Genomic DNA, 16,702 nt, shown 5'->3' with positions numbered 1-16,702 from the left:
AGTGTTACAGTGAGGGGTGTGGTATATATCAGAGTGTTACAGTGAGGGGTGTGGGGCAGAACAGAGTGTTACAGTGAGGGGTGTGGGATATATCAGAGTGGAACAGTGAGGGCTGTGGGGCAGAACAGAGTATAACAGTGAGGGGTGTGGGATATATCAGAGTGTTACAGTGAGGGGTGCGGGATATATCAGTGTAACAGTGAGGGGAGTGGGGTATATCAGAGTGTTACAGTGAGGAGTGTGGGGTATACCAGAGTGTTACAGTGAGGGGTGTGGGGTATATCAGAGTGTTACAGTGAGGGGTGCGGGATATATCAGTGTTACAGTGAGGAGTGTGGGGTATACCAGAGTGTTACAGTGAGGGGTGTGGGGTATATCAGAGTGTTACAGTGAGGAGTGTGGGGTATATCAGAGTGTTACAGTGAGGAGTGTGGGGCATATCAGAGTGTTACAGTGAGGGGTGTGGGTATATTAGAGTGTCACAGTGAGGAGTGTGGGGTATATCAGAGTGTTACAGTGAGGGGTGTGGGGTATATCAGAGTGTTTCAGTGAGGGGTGTGGGATATATCAGAGTGTTACAGTGAGGGCTGTGGGGCAGAACAGAGTGTTACAGTGAGGGGTGTGGGTATATCAGAGTGTTGCAGTGAGGGGTGTGGGGTATATCAGAGTGTTACAGTGAGGAGTGTGGGGTATATCAGAGTGTTACAGTGAGGGGTGTGGGATATATCAGTGTTACAGTGAGGGGTGTGGGGTATATCAGAGTGTTACAGTGAGGGGTGTGGTATATATCAGAGTGTTACAGTGAGGGGTGTGGGGCAGAACAGAGTGTTACAGTGAGGGGTGTGGGATATATCAGAGTGGAACAGTGAGGGCTGTGGGGCAGAACAGAGTATAACAGTGAGGGGTGTGGGATATATCAGAGTGTTACAGTGAGGGGTGCGGGATATATCAGTGTAACAGTGAGGGGAGTGGGGTATATCAGAGTGTTACAGTGAGGAGTGTGGGGTATACCAGAGTGTTACAGTGAGGGGTGTGGGGTATATCAGAGTGTTACAGTGAGGAGTGTGGGGTGTATCAGAGTGTTACAGTGAGGAGTGTGGGGCATATCAGAGTGTTACAGTGAGGAGTGTGGGGCATATCAGAGTGTTACAGTGAGGGGTGTGGGTATATCAGAGTGTTACAGTGAGGGGTGTGGGGTATATCAGAGTGTTACAGTGAGGAGTGTGGGGCATATCAGAGTGTTACAGTGAGGAGTGTGGGGCATATCAGAGTGTTACAGTGAGGGGTGTGGGTATATCAGAGTGTTACAGTGAGGAGTGTGGGGTATATCAGAGTGTTACAGTGAGGGGTGTGGTATCTATCAGAGTGTTACAGTGAGGGGTGTGGGGGATATCAGAGTGTTACAGTGAGGGGTGTGGGGTATATCAGAGTGTTGCAGTGAGGAGTGTGGGATACATCACAGTGTTACAGTGAGGGGTGTGGGATATATCAGTGTTACAGTGAGGGGTGTGGTATATATCAGTGTTACAGTGAGGGGTGTAGTATATATCAGTGTTACAGTGAGGGGTGTGGGATATATCAGTGTTACAGTGAGGGGTGTGGTATATATCAGTGTTACAGTGAGGGGTGTGGGATATATCAGTGTTACAGTGAGGGGTGTGGAGTATATCAGAGTGTTACAGTGAGGGGTGTGGTATATATCAGAGTGTTACAGTGAGGGGTGTGGGGCAGAACAGAGTGTTACAGTGAGGGGTGTGGGATATATCAGAGTGGAACAGTGAGGGGTGTGAGTCAGAACAGAGTGTTACAGTGAGGGGTGTGGGATATATCAGTGTGTTACAGTGAGGGGTGTGAGGCAGAACAGAGTGTTACAGTGAGGGGTGTGGGATATATCAGAGTGGAACAGTGAGGGGTGTGGGATATATCAGTGTGTTACAGTGAGGGGTGTGAGGCAGAACAGAGTGTTACAGTGAGGGGTGTGGGATATATCAGAGTGTTACAGTGAGGGGTGTGGGATATATCAGTGTGTGACAGTGAGGGGTGTGGGGGAGAACAGAGTGTTACAGTGAGGGGTGTGAGGCAGAACAGAGTGTTACAGTGAGGGGTGTGGGATATATCAGAGTGTGACAGTGAGGGGTGTGGGGGAGAACAGAGTGCGACAGTGAGGGGTGTGGGGTATATCAGAGTGTGACAGTGAGGGGTGTGGTATATATCAGAGTGTAACAGTGAGGGCTGTGGGGCAGAACAGAGTGTTACAGTGAGGGGTGTGGGATATATCAGAGTGTTACAGTGAGGGGTGTGGGGCAGAACAGAGTGTTATAGTGAGGGGTGTTGTATATATCAGAGTGTTACAGTGAGGGGTGTGGGATATATCAGAGTGTTACAGTGAGGAGTGTGGGGTATATCAGAGTGGAACAGTGAGGGGTGTGGGATATATCAGTGTGTTACAGTGAGGGGTGTGAGGCAGAACAGAGTGTTACAGTGAGGGGTGTGGGATATATCAGTGTGTTACAGTGAGGGGTGTGGGGCAGAACAGAGTGTTATAGTGAGGGGTGTTGTATATATCAGAGTGTTACAGTGAGGGGTGTGGGATATATCAGTGTGTTACAGTGAGGGGTGTGAGGCAGAACAGAGTGTTACAGTGAGGGGTGTGGGATATATCAGAGTGTGACAGTGAGGGGTGTGGGGGAGAACAGAGTGCGACAGTGAGGGGTGTGGGGTATATCAGAGTGTGACAGTGAGGGGTGTGGTATATATCAGAGTGTAACAGTGAGGGCTGTGGGGCAGAACAGAGTGTTACAGTGAGGGGTGTGGGATATATCAGAGTGTTACAGTGAGGAGTGTGGGGTATACCAGAGTGTTACAGTGAGGAGTGCGAGGTATATCAGAGTGTTACAGTGAGGAGTGTGGGGCATATCAGAGTGTTACAGGGAGGAGTGTGGGGCATATCAGAGTGTTACAGTGAGGGGTGTGGGTATATCAGAGTGTTACAGTGAGGAGTGTGGGGTATATCAGAGTGTTACAGTGAGGGGTGTGGGTTGGATCAGTGTGTTACAGTGTGGAGTGTGGTATATATCAGAGTGTTACAGTGAGGGGTGTGGGATATATCAGAGTGTTGCAGTGAGGGGTGTGGTATATATCAGAGTGTGACAGTGAGGGGTGTGGGGGAGAACAGTGTGCGACAGTGAGGGGTGTGGGGTATATCAGAGTGTTACAGTTAGGGGTGTGGGACATATCAGAATGTGACAGTGAGGGCTGTGGGGCAGAACAGAGTGTTCCAGTGAGGGGTGTGAGGCGGAACAGAGTGTGACAGTGAGGGGTGTGGTATATATCAGAGTGTTACAGTGAGGGCTGTGGGACAGAACAAAGTATAACAGTGAGGGGTGTGGGATATATCAGAGTGTTACAGTGAGGGGAGTGGGGCAGAACAGAGTGTTCCAGTGAGGGGTGTGGGGGATATCAGTGTGTTACAGTGAGGGGTGTGGGATATATCAGTGTTACAGTGAGGGGTGTGGGATATATCAGAGTGTTACAGTGAGGAGTGTGGGGTATACCAGAGTGTTACAGTGAGGGGTGTGGGGTATATCAGAGTGTTACAGTGAGGGGTGTGGGGTATATCAGAGTGTTACAGTGAGGAGTGTGGGGTATATCAGAGTGTTACAGTGAGGAGTGTGGGGTATATCAGAGTGTTACAGTGAGGAGTGTGGGGTATATCAGAGTGTTACAGTGAGGGGTGTGGGGTATATCAGAGTGTTACAGTGAGGGGTGTGGGGTATATCAGAGTGTTACAGTGAGGGGTGTGGGGTATATCAGAGTGTTACAGTGAGGGGTGTGGGGTATATCAGAGTGTTACAGTGAGGAGTGTGGGGTATATCAGAGTGTTACAGTGAGGGGTGTGGGGCAGAACAGAATGTTACAGTGAGGGGTGTGGGGGATATCAGTGTGTTACAGTGAGGGGTGTGGGATATATCAGTGTTACAGTGAGGGGTGTGGGATATATCAGAGTGTTACAGTGAGGGGTGTGGGGTATATCAGAGTGTTACAGTGAGGAGTGTGGGGTATACCAGAGTGTTACAGTGAGGGGTGTGGGGTATATCAGAGTGTTACAGTGAGGGGTGTGGGTTGTATCAGTGTGTTACAGTGAGGAGTGTGGGATATATCAGAGTGTTACAGTGAGGGGTGTGGGGTATATCAGAGTGTTACAGTGAGGGGTGTGGGGTATATCAGAGTGTTACAGTGAGGGGTGTGGGTTGTATCAGTGTGTTCCAGTGAGGAGTGTGGGATATATCAGAGTGTTACAGTGAGGGGTGTGGGTGTATCAGAGTGTTACAGTGAGGGGTGTGGGTTGTATCAGTGTGTTACAGTGAGGAGTGTGGGATATATCAGAGTGTTACAGTGAGGTGTGTGGGGGATATCAGAGTGTTACAGTGAGGGGTGTGGGTGATATCAGAGTGATAAAGTGAGGAGTGTGGGTTATATCAGAGTGTTACAGTGAGGAGTGTGGGGTATATCAGAGTGTTGCAGTGAGGAGTGTGGGGTATATCAGAGTGTTACAGTGAGGGGTGTGGTATATATCAGAGTGTCACAGTGAGGGGTGTGGTATATATCAGAGTGTTACAGTGAGGGGTGTGGGATATATCAGAGTGTTACAGTGAGGTGTGTGGGATACATCAGAGTCTAACAGTGAGGGGTGTGGGGCAGAACAGAGGGTTACAGTGAGGGATGTTGTATAATTCAGAGTGTTACAGTGAGGGGTGTGAGGCAGAACAGAGTATAACAGTGAGGGGTGTGGGATATATCAGTGTGTTACAGTGAGGGGTGTGGTATATATCAGAGTGTGACAGTGAGGGGTGTGGGGGAGAACAGAGTGCGACAGTGAGGGGTGTGGGATATATCAGAGTGTGACAGTGAGGGCTGTGGGGCAGAACAGAGTGTTTCAGTGAGGGGTGTGGGATATATCAGAGTGTTACAGTGAGGGGTGTGGTATATATCAGAGTGTGACAGTGAGGGGTGTGGGGGAGAACAGAGTGCGACAGTGAGGGGTGTGGGATATATCAGAGTGTGACAGTGAGGGCTGTGGGGCAGAACAGAGTGTTACAGTGAGGGGTGTGGGGCAGAACAGAGTGTTACAGTGAGGGGTGTGGGATATATCAGAATGTGACAGTGAGGGGTGTGGGATGTATCAGTGTAACTGTGAGGGGAGTGGGGTATATCAGAGTGTTACAGTGAGGGGTGCGGGATATATCAGTGTAACAGTGAGGGGAGTGGGGTATATCAGAGTGTTACAGTGAGGAGTGTGGGGTATACCAGAGTGTTACAGTGAGGGGTGTGGGGTATATCAGAGTGTTACAGTGAGGAGTGTGGGGTATATCAGAGTGTTACAGTGAGGGGAGTGGGGTATATCAGAGTGTTACAGTGAGGGGTGCGGGATATATCAGTGTAACAGTGAGGGGAGTGGGGTATATCAGAGTGTTACAGTGAGGAGTGTGGGTATATTAGAGTGTCACAGTGAGGAGTTTGGGGTATATCAGAGTGTTACAGTGAGGGGTGTGGGGTATATCAGAGTGTTACAGTGAGGGGTGTGGGGTATATCAGAGTGTTACAGTGAGGGGTGTGGTATATATCAGAGTGTTACAGTGAGGGGTGTGGGGCAGAACAGAGTGTTACAGTGAGGGGTGTGGGATATATCAGAGTGGAACAGTGAGGGCTGTGGGGCAGAACAGAGTATAACAGTGAGGGGTGTGGGATATATCAGAGTGTTACAGTGAGGGGTGCGGGATATATCAGTGTAACAGTGAGGGGAGTGGGGTATATCAGAGTGTTACAGTGAGGAGTGTGGGGTATACCAGAGTGTTACAGTGAGGGGTGTGGGGTATATCAGAGTGTTACAGTGAGGGGTGCGGGATATATCAGTGTTACAGTGAGGAGTGTGGGGTATACCAGAGTGTTACAGTGAGGGGTGTGGGGTATATCAGAGTGTTACAGTGAGGAGTGTGGGGTATATCAGAGTGTTACAGTGAGGAGTGTGGGGCATATCAGAGTGTTACAGTGAGGGGTGTGGGTATATTAGAGTGTCACAGTGAGGAGTGTGGGGTATATCAGAGTGTTACAGTGAGGGGTGTGGGGTATATCAGAGTGTTTCAGTGAGGGGTGTGGGATATATCAGAGTGTTACAGTGAGGGCTGTGGGGCAGAACAGAGTGTTACAGTGAGGGGTGTGGGTATATCAGAGTGTTGCAGTGAGGGGTGTGGGGTATATCAGAGTGTTACAGTGAGGAGTGTGGGGTATATCAGAGTGTTACAGTGAGGGGTGTGGGATATATCAGTGTTACAGTGAGGGGTGTGGGGTATATCAGAGTGTTACAGTGAGGGGTGTGGTATATATCAGAGTGTTACAGTGAGGGGTGTGGGGCAGAACAGAGTGTTACAGTGAGGGGTGTGGGATATATCAGAGTGGAACAGTGAGGGCTGTGGGGCAGAACAGAGTATAACAGTGAGGGGTGTGGGATATATCAGAGTGTTACAGTGAGGGGTGCGGGATATATCAGTGTAACAGTGAGGGGAGTGGGGTATATCAGAGTGTTACAGTGAGGAGTGTGGGGTATACCAGAGTGTTACAGTGAGGGGTGTGGGGTATATCAGAGTGTTACAGTGAGGAGTGTGGGGTGTATCAGAGTGTTACAGTGAGGAGTGTGGGGCATATCAGAGTGTTACAGTGAGGAGTGTGGGGCATATCAGAGTGTTACAGTGAGGGGTGTGGGTATATCAGAGTGTTACAGTGAGGGGTGTGGGGTATATCAGAGTGTTACAGTGAGGAGTGTGGGGCATATCAGAGTGTTACAGTGAGGAGTGTGGGGCATATCAGAGTGTTACAGTGAGGGGTGTGGGTATATCAGAGTGTTACAGTGAGGAGTGTGGGGTATATCAGAGTGTTACAGTGAGGGGTGTGGTATCTATCAGAGTGTTACAGTGAGGGGTGTGGGGGATATCAGAGTGTTACAGTGAGGGGTGTGGGGTATATCAGAGTGTTGCAGTGAGGAGTGTGGGATACATCACAGTGTTACAGTGAGGGGTGTGGGATATATCAGTGTTACAGTGAGGGGTGTGGTATATATCAGTGTTACAGTGAGGGGTGTGGTATATATCAGTGTTACAGTGAGGGGTGTGGGATATATCAGTGTTACAGTGAGGGGTGTGGTATATATCAGTGTTACAGTGAGGGGTGTGGGATATATCAGTGTTACAGTGAGGGGTGTGGGGTATATCAGAGTGTTACAGTGAGGGGTGTGGTATATATCAGAGTGTTACAGTGAGGGGTGTGGGGCAGAACAGAGTGTTACAGTGAGGGGTGTGGGATATATCAGAGTGGAACAGTGAGGGGTGTGAGTCAGAACAGAGTGTTACAGTGAGGGGTGTGGGATATATCAGTGTGTTACAGTGAGGGGTGTGAGGCAGAACAGAGTGTTACAGTGAGGGGTGTGGGATATATCAGAGTGGAACAGTGAGGGGTGTGGGATATATCAGTGTGTTACAGTGAGGGGTGTGAGGCAGAACAGAGTGTTACAGTGAGGGGTGTGGGATATATCAGTGTGTTACAGTGAGGGGTGTGGGGCAGAACAGAGTGTTATAGTGAGGGGTGTTGTATATATCAGAGTGTTACAGTGAGGGGTGTGGGATATATCAGTGTGTGACAGTGAGGGGTGTGGGGGAGAACAGAGTGTTACAGTGAGGGGTGTGAGGCAGAACAGAGTGTTACAGTGAGGGGTGTGGGATATATCAGAGTGTGACAGTGAGGGGTGTGGGGGAGAACAGAGTGCGACAGTGAGGGGTGTGGGGTATATCAGAGTGTGACAGTGAGGGGTGTGGTATATATCAGAGTGTAACAGTGAGGGCTGTGGGGCAGAACAGAGTGTTACAGTGAGGGGTGTGGGATATATCAGAGTGTTACAGTGAGGGGTGTGGGGCAGAACAGAGTGTTATAGTGAGGGGTGTTGTATATATCAGAGTGTTACAGTGAGGGGTGTGGGATATATCAGAGTGTTACAGTGAGGGGTGTGGGATATATCAGAGTGTTACAGTGAGGAGTGTGGGGTATATCAGAGTGGAACAGTGAGGGGTGTGGGATATATCAGTGTGTTACAGTGAGGGGTGTGAGGCAGAACAGAGTGTTACAGTGAGGGGTGTGGGATATATCAGTGTGTTACAGTGAGGGGTGTGGGGCAGAACAGAGTGTTATAGTGAGGGGTGTTGTATATATCAGAGTGTTACAGTGAGGGGTGTGGGATATATCAGTGTGTTACAGTGAGGGGTGTGAGGCAGAACAGAGTGTTACAGTGAGGGGTGTGGGATATATCAGAGTGTGACAGTGAGGGGTGTGGGGGAGAACAGAGTGCGACAGTGAGGGGTGTGGGGTATATCAGAGTGTGACAGTGAGGGGTGTGGTATATATCAGAGTGTAACAGTGAGGGCTGTGGGGCAGAACAGAGTGTTACAGTGAGGGGTGTGGGATATATCAGAGTGTTACAGTGAGGAGTGTGGGGTATACCAGAGTGTTACAGTGAGGAGTGCGAGGTATATCAGAGTGTTACAGTGAGGAGTGTGGGGCATATCAGAGTGTTACAGGGAGGAGTGTGGGGCATATCAGAGTGTTACAGTGAGGGGTGTGGGTATATCAGAGTGTTACAGTGAGGAGTGTGGGGTATATCAGAGTGTTACAGTGAGGGGTGTGGGTTGGATCAGTGTGTTACAGTGTGGAGTGTGGTATATATCAGAGTGTTACAGTGAGGGGTGTGGGATATATCAGAGTGTTGCAGTGAGGGGTGTGGTATATATCAGAGTGTGACAGTGAGGGGTGTGGGGGAGAACAGTGTGCGACAGTGAGGGGTGTGGGGTATATCAGAGTGTTACAGTTAGGGGTGTGGGACATATCAGAATGTGACAGTGAGGGCTGTGGGGCAGAACAGAGTGTTCCAGTGAGGGGTGTGAGGCGGAACAGAGTGTGACAGTGAGGGGTGTGGTATATATCAGAGTGTTACAGTGAGGGCTGTGGGACAGAACAAAGTATAACAGTGAGGGGTGTGGGATATATCAGAGTGTTACAGTGAGGGGAGTGGGGCAGAACAGAGTGTTCCAGTGAGGGGTGTGGGGGATATCAGTGTGTTACAGTGAGGGGTGTGGGATATATCAGTGTTACAGTGAGGGGTGTGGGATATATCAGAGTGTTACAGTGAGGAGTGTGGGGTATACCAGAGTGTTACAGTGAGGGGTGTGGGGTATATCAGAGTGTTACAGTGAGGGGTGTGGGGTATATCAGAGTGTTACAGTGAGGAGTGTGGGGTATATCAGAGTGTTACAGTGAGGAGTGTGGGGTATATCAGAGTGTTACAGTGAGGAGTGTGGGGTATATCAGAGTGTTACAGTGAGGGGTGTGGGGTATATCAGAGTGTTACAGTGAGGGGTGTGGGGTATATCAGAGTGTTACAGTGAGGGGTGTGGGGTATATCAGAGTGTTACAGTGAGGGGTGTGGGGTATATCAGAGTGTTACAGTGAGGAGTGTGGGGTATATCAGAGTGTTACAGTGAGGGGTGTGGGGCAGAACAGAATGTTACAGTGAGGGGTGTGGGGGATATCAGTGTGTTACAGTGAGGGGTGTGGGATATATCAGTGTTACAGTGAGGGGTGTGGGATATATCAGAGTGTTACAGTGAGGGGTGTGGGGTATATCAGAGTGTTACAGTGAGGAGTGTGGGGTATACCAGAGTGTTACAGTGAGGGGTGTGGGGTATATCAGAGTATTACAGTGAGGGGTGTGGGGTATATCAGAGTGTTACAGTGAGGAGTGTGGGGCATATCAGAGTGTTACAGTGAGGAGTGTGGGGCATATCAGAGTGTTACAGTGAGGTGTGTGGGGTATATCAGAGTGTTACAGTGAGGGGTGTGGGTATATCAGAGTGTTACAGAGAGGAGTGTGGGGTATATCAGAGTGTTACAGTGAGGGGTGTGGGGTATATCAGAGTGTTACAGTGAGGGGTGTGGGTATATCAGAGTGTTACAGTGAGGGGTGTGGGGTATATCAGAGTGTTACAGTGAGGGGTGTGGGGTATATCAGAGTGTTACAGTGAGGGGTGTGGGGTAGATCAGAGTGTTACAGTGAGGGGTGTGGGGCAGAACAGAATGTTACAGTGAGGGGTGTGGGATATATCTGAGTGTTACAGTGAGGGGAGTGGGGCAGAACAGAGTGTTACAGTGAGGGGTGTGGGATATATCAGAGTGTTACAGTGAGGGGTGCAGGATATATCAGTGTAACAGTGCGGGGAGTGGGGTATATCAGAGTGTTACAGTGAGGGGTGTGGTATATATCAGAGTGTTACAGTGAGGGGTGTGGGATATATCAGAGTGTTACAGTGAGGAGTGTGGGACATATCAGAGTGTTACAGTGAGGGGTGTGGGGTATATCAGAGTGTTACAGTGAGGAGTGTGGGATATATCAGAGTGTTACAGTGAGGAGTGTGGGACATATCAGAGTGTTACAGTGAGGGGTGTGGGACATATCAGAGTGTTACAGTGAGGGGTGTGGGGTATATCAGAGTGTTACAGTGAGGGGTGTGGGGCATATCAGAGTGTTACAGTGAGAGGTGTGGGATATATCAGTGTGTTACAGTAGGAGTGTGGGGCGGAACAGAGTGTTACAGTGAGGGGTGTGGGGCATATCAGAGTGTTACAGTGAGAGGTGTGGGATATATCAGTGTGTTACAGTAGGAGTGTGGGGCGGAACAGAGTGTTACAGTGAGGGGTGTGGGGCAGAACAGAATGTTACAGTGAGGTGTGTGGGATATATCAGAGTGTTACAGTGAGGGGTGTGGGATATATCAGAGTGTTACAGTGAGGGATGCGGGATATATCAGTGTTACAGTGAGGGGTGTGGGACATATCAGAGTGTTACAGTGAGGGGTGTGGGATATATCAGAGTGTTACAGTGAGAGGTGTGGGATATATCAGTGTGTTACAGTAGGAGTGTGGGGCATATCAGAGTGTTACAGTGAGGAGTGTGGGATATATCAGTGTGTTACAGTCGGAGTGTGGGGCATATCAGAGTGTTACAGTGAGGGGTGTGGGATATATCAGAGTGTTACAGTGAGGAGTGTGGGGTATATCAGAGTGTTACAGTGAGGGGTGTGGGATATATCAGAGTGTTACAGTGAGAGGTGTGGGATATATCAGTGTGTTACAGTAGGATTGTGGGGCATATCAGAGTGTTACAGTGAGGGGTGTGGGATATATCAGAGTGTTACAGTGAGAGGTGTGGGATATATCAGTGTGTTACAGTAGGAGTGTGGGGCATATCAGAGTGTTACAGTGAGGGGTGTGGGATATATCAGAGTGTTACAGTGAGGAGTGTGGGGTATATCAGAGTGTTACAGTGAGGAGTGTGGGATATATCAGAGTGTTACAGTGAGGGGTGTGGGGTATATCAGAGTGTTACAGTGAGGAGTGCGGGATATATCAGAGTGTTACAGTGAGGGGTGTGGTATATATCAGAGTGTTACAGTGAGGGGTGTGGTCTATATCAGAGTGTTACAGTGAGGGGTGTGGGATATATCAGAGTGTTACAGTGAGGGGTGTGGGATATATCAGAGTGTTACAGTGAGGGGTGTGGTATATATCAGAGCGTTACGGTGAGGGGTGTGGGGTAGAACAGAGTGTTACAGTGGGGGGTGTGGGATATATCAGAGTGTTACAGTGAGGGGTGTGGGATTTATCAGAGTGTTACAGTGAGGGGTGTGGGATTTATCAGTGTGTTACAGTGAGGGGTGTGGGATATATCAGTGTGTTACAGTCGGAGTGTGGGGCATATCAGAGTGTTACAGTGAGGGGTGTGGGATATATCAGAGTGTTACAGTGAGGAGTGTGGGGTATATCAGAGTGTTACAGTGAGGAGTGTGGGATATATCAGAGTGTTACAGTGAGGGGTGTGGGGTATATCAGAGTGTTACAGTGAGGAGTGTGGGATATATCAGAGTGTTACAGTGAGGGGTGTGGTATATATCAGAGTGTTACAGTGAGGGGTGTGGTCTATATCAGAGTGTTACAGTGAGGGGTGTGGGATATATCAGAGTGTTACAGTGAGGGGTGTGGGATATATCAGAGTGTTACAGTGAGGGGTGTGGTATATATCAGAGCGTTACAGTGAGGGGTGTGGGGTAGAACAGAGTGTTACAGTGGGGGGTGTGGGATATATCAGAGTGTTACAGTGAGGGGTGTGGGATTTATCAGAGTGTTACAGTGAGGGGTGTGGGATTTATCAGAGTGTTACAGTGAGGGGTGTGGGGTAGAACAGAGTGTTACAGTGGGGGGTGTGGGATATATCAGAGTGTTACAGTGAGGGCTGTGGGATATATCAGAGTGTTACAGTGAGGGGAGTGGGGCAGAACAGAGTGTTATAGTGAGGGGTGTGGGATTTATCAGAGTGTTACAGTGAGGGGTGTCGGATATATCAGAGTGTTGCAGTGAGGGGTGTGGGGTATATCAGAGTGTTACAGTGGGAAGGGGGGGGGGGCTGTTAAATCAGGTTACAGGCAGTAAAATTATGTAAATTTTTGCACTGAATATAAATGCTTACCTGATGGAAGAACCCCTGTGATGGTGTAAGATATAAAAGTAAACCCTGCATGAAAGGTGTGAGACTTCCAAGCTTTCTGAGGGAGAGTACAGGGTACAAAGCTGATTTCAGGCTTTATATTGTGACTTCTGTCTGAAGGATCAATGTCTGCCATTTATAATAGACTGACAAAAAGTTCAGCCTTGCTAACACTGATATTACACTGTGCGACACAGAGTACACGGTATGACACAGAGTACACGGTACGACACAGACTGCTACTCTAATACTGATATCACACTGTACCATACAGAGGACATGTACCACACAGTACTAGAGTACACGATACAACACAGAGAGACTACACTGTATGACACAGAGTACAATGTATGACACAGACTGCCTCTCTAATACTGATATCACAGTGCCAGTGGGTTGTGTCAGAGTGTAACTTGACAGACAATTTCTTGAGATGCTCATCAGTTACCAGACTCCAAGACCCGTTTATCATGGTCAATCACAATTGTTTCCAGGAAGGCAGTTTCCGTGCAAGCTAATGGATGATAGTAATGGTGAATTTGCATAGAGCCTACAACACAGAAACAGGCCATTCGGTCCAGCTGGTCCTTGCCAGTGTTTATGTTTCACATGAGGCTCCTCCTACCTTACTTCATCTCACTCTTTCTCCCTCAGGTGTTTATCTAGATTCCCTGTAAATGCGTCTACAATATTTGCCTCGACCCCTCCTTGTGGTGGTGAGTTCCACATTCTCACCACTCTCTGGGTAAAGAAGTTTCTTCTGAATTCCTTATTGGATTTATGAATGACTATCTTATATTTATAGCCCCTAGTTTTGGATTTCTCCACAAGTGGAAATGTCTTCTCTACGTTTCTCCTATCAAACCCCTTCATAATTTTAAAGACCTCTCTCTATTAGGTCACGCCTTAGTCTTCCCTTTTCTATAGAAAAGAGCCCCAGCCTGTTCATTCATTCCTGACAGTATAACCTCTCAGTTCTTTTATTTAATTTCATAGTGTAAATCACATGGAACCCAGTCACAGGGACTAAAAATCCCAGGTTAGGTCACAAGTTTAATGATCTCAGCAACTGGTTTCATCTTTCTTGAGTGAATTAAATGGGAAAAGCAGTTCGAGTGCCGACCCGATTCGAAAGCCAGTGATGCCTACTGAACAAGAATATTGAGCACTGTCTCAATAGTGACGACTTCCGCAAATGAGCAGACTTCTGACACTTTCTAAGCCTACATGGTGGAAAAACCATCTTGGGCAAGATCCCAGGGAAGTGCTGGCAACATTGCAACTTTATCTCCAAAGATAATAGGTTCCAATTAAATAGGTTAGGGAGGATCGAGGGTCACAATTTGAAGCTGTATAAGGTCAGGTCTAGGTTAGATGCCAGAAAGTGGTCCTTCTTCCAGAGAACAGTGGGCCTCCAGAACAGGCTGTTGTCTCATGCAGTGAATGTTCATCCTTCAATCAAGAGCTGGATTAGAAATCACCTCATATAAAAGTTGAGTTTAAATGACTTCAAGTACTTGGGGATGGGGTTTGAGGGTGGGGGAATGAGGAAAGGTTTCTCCCACACAAATACAGCACTCTTTCTGAATCTGACAGGCCTGTTTAGTGAATGGTATTAATCTACTGACTGAGCAAGCTCCATAATTGCTTCCTCACCACATATTGTGGACATAACGAGTCCCAGACTGTGTATAGAACAGGAAATTCCCCCCTACCCTCCACTGGGACATTGCCTCGCTACTCTCCACATGTTACTAGTGATTTAATACATACCTGAAAGGGATCAGCATTGCTGTTGTGTAGCTAAACTTTCCACACCTTGTAAAGACTCCTCTTGGTGCTGATGACATGTCTCAGTTCTTACTAACCTCCACTAGCTCACATTCTGACAACACACTGGCTTCAAAATCCCTGGCTTTCTTTTACAAAATTCCTCCATAGCTTCCTCTTGCCTACCCCAGCTCCAGTTTGCAGCCTCTACCCTTCCACCTTCAGTTTCCTGTCACTCCACCATCAGTGCAGAACCTTCAGGAATCATCCCCACGCCCCCCTCCCTCTCCTCTCTGCAAATTTCTGTCCATTTCACCACATCACATCTCGCGCCATCTTCAAAAGTCTCCTTTGACCAGGTTCCCTCCTTGTTAAAGGGGCTACCTTAATGCAAGCTGTTGTTATGCCTGAGGTGTTTGGGACTCTTGGCTGTGCAGGAAGACTCTCCTACTGGTGCTATGTAACTAAAATCTTTAACAACAACTTTCATTTATATAGCACTTTTAATGTATTAAAGCCTCCCAAGGTGCTTCACAGGAACGTATTCGAACAAACTTTGACACCAAGCCATATAAAGAGATATCAGGACAGATGACTAAAAGCTTGGTCAAAGAAGTAGCTTTTAAGGAGTGTCTTAATGAGAGAGAGGGAGAGAGGTGGAGAGGTTTGAGTTGAGGTCTCCCTCTTACAGTGAATCTGCTGCCTGCTCGTCAGTTTCGACTCTTTCACTGACCTCCTTGTTAATCCTCATTGGAACTGTCAGCAGCAAGGATCCCAATGTCCCTCTGTATTCTACCTCAATCCCCACTTACTCCTCATCTGCATCTCATCCTGGCTGTTTTCAGTCCATTCCTGACAATCGATGTTCACAATTAACCAACTGACAAAATCTTCTGCTGAAATTAACAGCAACTGGAACACAAGAAACCCGGAGAAAACGCAATGCCGGGAAAGGCATTTTCCTAATCTTTAGATTAGGAACGAACTGGAGCCATTTACCAAAGATTTCTGTTTCAGGAGCAGCGTCTGTGTTTGAAATGAAACTTAAGACGGCACCAAACTCCATCATCGGGGACCGAAAACTGTTGTGATTTCTTTCTCATAGCTATTAAATCCATCTGTGACACATAAACCCGGCTTTCCACTAAAATAACCTACATTTAAAAGCCACCGCGGATCTATTGGGTGAAAAAGGGAACAGTCTGAGTAATAAAAAGAAACACAGAGCTCCGGTTAAACACAGAGAGAGAAATCTCCAACTATCGAGTGACAAAGTGAATGAGAATAGGCAGGAATTTCTTACCGTGTGAGGAATACCGAGCTCCCACTCAGACACTGCGCTGATTTCCACTCCACATCCTCACTGCTCGCAAAGCAACTTCATTCACCGCCCACTCGCTGCTTCTCCTCACCTCCCCCTGAGGACAGTTTCACTGCTTTCTACCCGATCTTTTCCCTGTCTGAAGGCTGCAAATGGCAGAGACTCTCCCGGTGCCCGAGCCCAGCTGCTGGATCTGCCGAGCGGCTGCTTCACACGAGCCGGGCTGGAGCCGAATCCTCCTGCTACCGACCCAGGACCAGCCTTCAGTGCCTGGAATCCCCGGAGTCAGTCTGAGAGCGGGGGGTGGGGGGAAGCAGCAAATATTACTGAGAATATGCTGTGTGCATCAACACCGACTGACTCACATCATAGACATTCAATACTGCCGGGGGAGGGGAGGGAGGAGGAGGAGGGGATGCTGGGGGTGAGGGGGTGATGGGGGTGAGGAGATGATGGGGGTGAGGAGATGATGGGGGGGCGAGGGGATGATGGGGGGGAGGGGGTGAGGAGATGATGGGGGGCGAGGGGATGATGGGGGGGGGGAGGGGGTGAGGAGATGATGGGGGGCGAGGGGATGATGGGGGGGGAGGGGGTGATGGGGGTGAGGAGATGATGGGGGGGCGAGGGGATGATGGGGGGGAGGGGGTGAGGAGATGATGGGGGGCGAGGGGATGATGGGGGGGGGAGGGGGTGAGGAGATGATGGGGGGGCGAGGGGATGATGGGGGGGGGTGAGGAGATGATGGGGGGGCGAGGGGATGATGGGGGGGAGGGGGTGAGGAGATGATGGGGGGGCGAGGGGATGATGGGGGGGGTGAGGAGATGATGGGGGTGAGGGGATGATGGGGTGGTGCAGGGGATGAAGGGGGGGTGAGGGGATGATGGGGAGGGAAGGGGAGGAGGGAGGGGGGAGAGGATGGGGAGGGGGGAATGGGGGGAGGGGGAAGGGGGAGAGAAGGGAAGGGGGAGAGACGA

General features: G+C 49.0%; 1 protein-coding gene across 9 annotated transcripts in view; it reads right to left on the bottom strand.

Moving 5' to 3' along the window:
- The window catches only part of LOC137355796 (sphingosine 1-phosphate receptor 2-like), a 235,104-nt gene that overhangs the window by 55,491 nt on the left and 162,911 nt on the right, over positions 1-16,702 (bottom strand). For 5 of the 9 annotated variants that reach the window (XM_068021325.1, XM_068021323.1, XM_068021324.1 and 2 more), the window contains exon 2: positions 15,711-16,018. The exons of the other annotated variants lie outside the window; for them this stretch is intronic. The gene's annotated coding sequence lies outside the window, so the exon portion shown is untranslated. The remainder of the gene's footprint in view (positions 1-15,710; positions 16,019-16,702) is intronic. 9 annotated transcript variants of the gene reach the window in all.

The sequence above is a fragment of the Heterodontus francisci genome, chromosome 43 (assembly GCF_036365525.1).
Source record: "Heterodontus francisci isolate sHetFra1 chromosome 43, sHetFra1.hap1, whole genome shotgun sequence".
NCBI lineage: Eukaryota > Metazoa > Chordata > Chondrichthyes > Heterodontiformes > Heterodontidae > Heterodontus > Heterodontus francisci.
Note: the sequence above shows the minus strand (reverse complement) of the source record. Positions and strands in the feature narration are given on the sequence as shown.